Genomic DNA, 6118 nt, shown 5'->3' with positions numbered 1-6118 from the left:
CTGAAGTTCTTTCTAGGCAGAAGTAATCTTGACCTTTGGAAGGCTCTTAAATTCTTCCTTCCTTTATGTAAAATAGGATTAGGCCAAAACTGGCCCAGGACACCTCTGCCCTCTCCAAGTGAAATAGATAAATATATTAGGATTCCTCAAATTAAGTCTTAGATCCCTACAAAACTGTATAAATATCATTCTTTATTAAGATCCATAAGAACTAATATCTATTCTTGAGATTTTCTTTTCTCAGCACCATTCTCAGTAATCACAAGATGGCTCCTGCGCCGCATCTGCTTACCGGAACGGCTTTCCCGAAACTGCATTCCATGGAGACCCACCTACAATTGAGGAACTGCACTAGACCCACCCTTAATCCACCCCTGAATAGGAATTGCACTAGACCCACCTTTAATCCAACCCTGAATAGAATCTTTGTTCTTTATTGTTAAAAACTTTATGAGCTGTTAATTGAAACACTAGCCCCTCTCCCTTTACTTGCATGTAACACGTTTTCAATAAAAACACACGATGATTCCTAGCAGTCGTCACTCCTCAGAGAGCGATCTCTGAGGGGTGTCCGACATAGGACGTGCATGAAAGGCATCGAGGCCTCTGTCTTCTGTTCACCTTCGCCGCCTTCGTCGAGATAACCCACCCACGCCGAGGCTGGACCCCGGCACCCAGGTTTAACGTTAACAGGTTTACAGGTTTAAAGAGCTGTGCAGATATCATGGCCTACATTTCACAGGATGTTCTGGACTACCTGGCGGCCTAGGCAGAGACTAGTCATAGGTACAGAGCCACTACGGAAAGCCCCCACTAGGGAAATACCTCATGGAGCCGTAGTAGGACTGCACTGGAGATCCCCTGATCTGTTGAGGCAGTAGCGTCCAATGATGATCTTAGAAAACTATAGCCACAAAACCCCACATGGAGACAACTGAAGCATATACTGAACCTGGAAAAGCCACTGGGGTAACGTTGCCCGATCATTTGAGGGCCAACCCCCACACCAGTGCATCCAGGATGTGGCACAAGGAGGGAAAATAAATTATTCTGGATCTTTAAAACTTAATGTCTGTTCTCTTGTGTTTTAGACTTCCTTGAAGCCTATTACTTTTTTTTTCATCTTGTGGAACAAGAATTTCTACTTAATGCCTATTTTGTCACTATTTTAGAAGCATGTAGTTAATTTTATTTCACAGGCTTACAGCTGGAAGGAGTTTGCCCTAATTCTCAGATGAGACTTTGAACTTTGAACCCCTAAATTGGGCCTGGAACAAGTTAAGACTTTTGGGACTATTTTGTACGTGAGAAGTAAATGAATACAGGGGGCCGGAACAAAGTGCTATGGCTTGACTACATCCACCCCAAAGTCATGTGTTGGAATTTGGTTGTATTGTGAAGGTATTAAGAGGAGCCTTAATCTGATTATGGTGTTGAAAGGTGTGGTCTTTGGGAAGTGAATAGGCATCAGGATGGGGCTTCTGTATCTGAGTGGGTGTATGAAGAGAGGGGATTTGGCAGACAAAGACACGCTGTGTTCTCCATTGCTCAGTCTCATCAGATGCCAAGTTTCCACTAGCAAGAAGACTCACATCAGATGCCACCCTTTATGTGGGACCTGCAAACTGTGAGCTGAATTAACCCACGATCTTCAGCTTTATAATATTTCAGGGGGGGAGGGGTTCTAGTTTTTTCACGGAATAAATTTATTATTCAAATTCTGGAAACAAATATGATTATATTTGACTTGATGTTTTAAAATTAGCTAACTCTAGCCCAGTTATGGGTCTTGAACTTGCTTTCTGAGTCCCTTGGGAACAGATATGAGACTGTTTTTTGCTGTTCTATTTGGTCTTACAGCTGTTTGGGGACATTTTATGCCTATGGTATTTGAAATACTAAGGACAGGCCTAGGACTTATGGGTGGATGGGACATTGCTCCCTCTGAGAAGTATATTGCTGGTGCACTAGTGCAGGTGGGAGGCAGTGCAGAGTGGATGATCAAGTCTTCTGAGGCTGTGGGTGGCTTAAGAACATTCTTGTGTGAAAGCTTGGGGGTTGGCCATTCAAGATAGGCTCTGGCATGAGTTTTGGTGGTCACCAGCACTTTCTATGCATTGCTCCACCCTTGTGCACAACACCAGGTTGAGTGGGGGTGTGTGGGTACAGGTGAAGTCCTTGTATTGGTCAGGGTTCTCCAGAGAGACAGGGAAAATAGGAAATGTAGATAAATGCGAGGGATTCGTTAGAGGAGTTTGTGCACATGAGTATGGGGGCTGAGCTGCCCTGTGATAGGCTGTGTGCAAGCTGGAGAGCCAGAGAAGTCATGGCTCTCTCCAAATCGGACATCCTGAGAACCAAGGAGACCAATGACAACACTCAGAGCCCTCAGAGGTCACAATCCAAAGGTCAGAAAATTGAGTTCTCATGTCCAAGAGCAAGAGAAGAGAGAAAAAGAGCGGGAGAGCGAGTGCTCGCTTTCATGCCCTTCTGTTTCATGCAGCCCCCAGCTGACTGGATGGTCGACTTCCCCTCCGTCCTCCCACTCACGTGTCAATCTCCTCTGGAAACAGCCTCACAGACGCACCATAAATAATGCTTTAGCAGCCCTCTAGGTACTCCTTAATCCAACCTAGTAGATACTTAAAAGTAACCACCCCAGACCTGACAAAACTTCTGCTTGAGGGACCAGCAGTTAGTGTAATGGCTATGTCGCTGGACTCCCATGTAGTCGACAGCAGTTCGCATCCCGGATCTGGTGACTTAAACTCACGCCAGGCACGTGTGCGTGCGTGCCCAAGATCCCGAGAGGAGAATGGAGGAGAAGGGATTGCGGCGTGACCATCCCCCCGGGGGGTGATTTCTCGCTTTCCGTCTCTCTGTCTCTCTCTGTCTAGTCAAGATAGGCTCTGGCATGAGTTTTGGTGGTCACCAGCACTTTCTATGCATTGCTCCACCCTTGTGCACAACACCAGGTTGAGTGGGGGTGTGTGGGTACAGGTGAAGTCCTTGTATTGGTCAGGGTTCTCCAGAGAGACAGGGAAAATAGGAAATGTAGATAAATGCGAGGGATTCGTTAGAGGAGTTTGTGCACATGAGTATGGGGGCTGAGCTGCCCTGTGATAGGCTGTGTGCAAGCTGGAGAGCCAGAGAAGTCATGGCTCTCTCCAAATCGGACATCCTGAGAACCAAGGAGACCAATGACAACACTCAGAGCCCTCAGAGGTCACAATCCAAAGGTCAGAAAATTGAGTTCTCATGTCCAAGAGCAAGAGAAGAGAGAAAAAGAGCGGGAGAGCGAGTGCTCGCTTTCATGCCCTTCTGTTTCATGCAGCCCCCAGCTGACTGGATGGTCGACTTCCCCTCCGTCCTCCCACTCACGTGTCAATCTCCTCTGGAAACAGCCTCACAGACGCACCATAAATAATGCTTTAGCAGCCCTCTAGGTACTCCTTAATCCAACCTAGTAGATACTTAAAAGTAACCACCCCAGACCTGACAAAACTTCTGCTTGAGGGACCAGCAGTTAGTGTAATGGCTATGTCGCTGGACTCCCATGTAGTCGACAGCAGTTCGCATCCCGGATCTGGTGACTTAAACTCACGCCAGGCACGTGTGCGTGCGTGCCCAAGATCCCGAGAGGAGAATGGAGGAGAAGGGATTGCGGCGTGACCATCCCCCCGGGGGGTGATTTCTCGCTTTCCGTCTCTCTGTCTCTCTCTGTCTAGTGAGTGCACGCGCCCTATTGTGAAAACCTCTCCAGAATCAACAACAACAAAAAATTTCTGCTTGGCTTATTCCCTCCTGTCTTCCTAAGAACTTCTCTACCTCTCCCCTCAAATCCTCGTTATTCTTTCTCTCAAGGATGTTTATCTTTACTTTTAGAGTAGACCTTCATGGACTATTAAAACTAGAGTCAAGACCATTAGTTACCAAAAACCTTCCCCTTTCCCCTTTTGTGAAGGCAGAAAGAACAGTCTTCAACCATTCTAAATGTGGTGATTGATTTATTTACATTTTGGCCCTCACTCCATGAATTCAGTGCTTGCAGTAAGGCAGGGAAAATTAAGCATCCATAGCAAAGTGGTTAGAGTTCAAAACCCTGTCACTCACCATCTTAGGGAGTCCTAAGTGCCCAGATGAACTAATAAGTTATTAAAATATTTCAAATGTTAAGAAGTATTGCTCAAAAATCTATTTTATTCATTGTATGCTTCTGGTATTTCTCCATCTAGAGGATTTTTGCATCTTGAGAAGTGATAGAAGAAAAAATAAACTGCATTTCTCAGTTATCCAGGACTTATTACCTATATTTAGTTCAATAAACATTTATTAAGCAACACTAAAGCTAGGCTCTTTTAGAAGAGTGGAAAATTCAGAGATACACAGGACACCTCAGGAGATTTCAAAAAGTTGATAGAAAATGAAAAAAAGAGTAAGTTTATTTTGGTGCAAAAATTTTTTGAAATCCAGGCAGGTCTTTTTGTTTTGTTTTGTTTTTGTTTGTTTTTAATCATTTGCACTTTCTTTTTTTTTTTTTTTTTGAGAGATTTTCACTGTAGGGCGCGTGCGCTCGCCAGACAGACAGAGAGAGACATAGAGACAGAAAGCGAGAAATCACCCCCCAGGGGGGATGGTCACGCCGCAATCCCTTCTCCTCCATTCTCCTCTCGGGATCTTGGGCACGCACGCACACGCGCCCGGCGTGAGTTTTAAGCCACCGGGTCCGGGATACGAACCGCGGTCGACTACGTGGGAGTCCAGCGACATAGCCATTACGCTAACTGCTGGTTCCCAATCATTTGCACTTTCTGAAGGACCCTCATAGCTTCTGACGTGAAGAAGCTTAGTTCAGAAATAGACTCTAAAGTACATGCAGTATGGAGAACATGGACCGAAGGTGCAAAGCAGTGCACTTCCCTTGTGAATGCAGGGCCTCGTGAAAAGAGGTGGCCTCTGAAGGCCTGGGGGACACAAGCTTCTGCCATCTCCAGACGCTTCTACGTGGAAGGTACTGTGGTTGTACCCTCCTCACATCTGCTGAGTCACAGCATGGAGTCTGAGTGGGACGGTCCCTCCCCTGCCCTCCGGCACACTCCCGTCGGCCCACCCTGTCCGCTGTGCTGTACCTACTTCCAGGAACCCAGACTGAAGTCATTTTCCTGTGCACAGATACTCGTTGAGTTTGCATACATCTTGAGCATTCTTCTGAGAATTCCAGGATACCTGTGGTATTTCCTTTGAGTTGCTAGTACCATGGGTACTGAGGTAAAGCAACAGACTGTAGACACTACGGTGGGAGGAGGCAAGCCTAAGGGGAAACCCGGAGAGAGAGAAGCACAGGGCAGGCAGAAAGGCAGAGAGGTGAGACTTCACGCTTGGAACTGGACACAGTTTAGCATCTTCTAGTCACACACACTGACACATTCATCTACTGTTTGGGGCAGTTTGACCTGGGATTTCTGTATTTGGAACCAAAATATTATAAATGCTATTAGATAGATAGGGGAGACTTTGTGTTTCGGGGAATCATAGTTTAGGTTCAAGAAACATAATAAACAAAACTAGTGATGAGATATGACGTCATTTGGTGGCTAAAGACTGGGAGTGGTGGGTTAAAGCTGAGGGCTAGAATTGTGTGGCTGAGCAGAAGTACAGAGACATTCGGCACCTTCCTTTCTCATGGACGCAGAGAGGCAGTGTGCGAGGGAGGAGGCAGAGCTGGTGACGAGCGGAAGTCCCGAGGCTCCAAGGAAAGGGCGCCCGACGCATAGCTCATGGTCGTCGGTCTGCTGGGCCGGCAGTTAGCTGGGCTTTGCTGTCAAACTGTTACTGGGCGAGCTGGAGAATGTAACTCCTCCGCCTTTCAGACACCCCTGACGCCTGGCTGCTATATAACCTACTCGGGAGGGCCTCTATCAGTGTGGGCAAGACCGTCCCTGTGTGCACGCTCACACCTTCGAGGTCCACACTGGGCATGCACACGGCTTCCCCTCCCTGGCACTTGGCTTCTTCTTACCAGGCAAGAAATGCACAGGCTCAACCAAAGCCCAGGAAAGCAAACAATAGAGTCGTCACAGTGACAGGCCTCCCTCCTTTTTTTTTTTTTTCCTTTTTT

The sequence above is a fragment of the Tupaia chinensis genome, unplaced genomic scaffold (genome assembly GCF_000334495.1).
Source record: "Tupaia chinensis unplaced genomic scaffold, TupChi_1.0 Scaffold144269_1, whole genome shotgun sequence".
Lineage (NCBI taxonomy): Eukaryota > Metazoa > Chordata > Mammalia > Scandentia > Tupaiidae > Tupaia > Tupaia belangeri.
Note: the sequence above shows the minus strand (reverse complement) of the source record.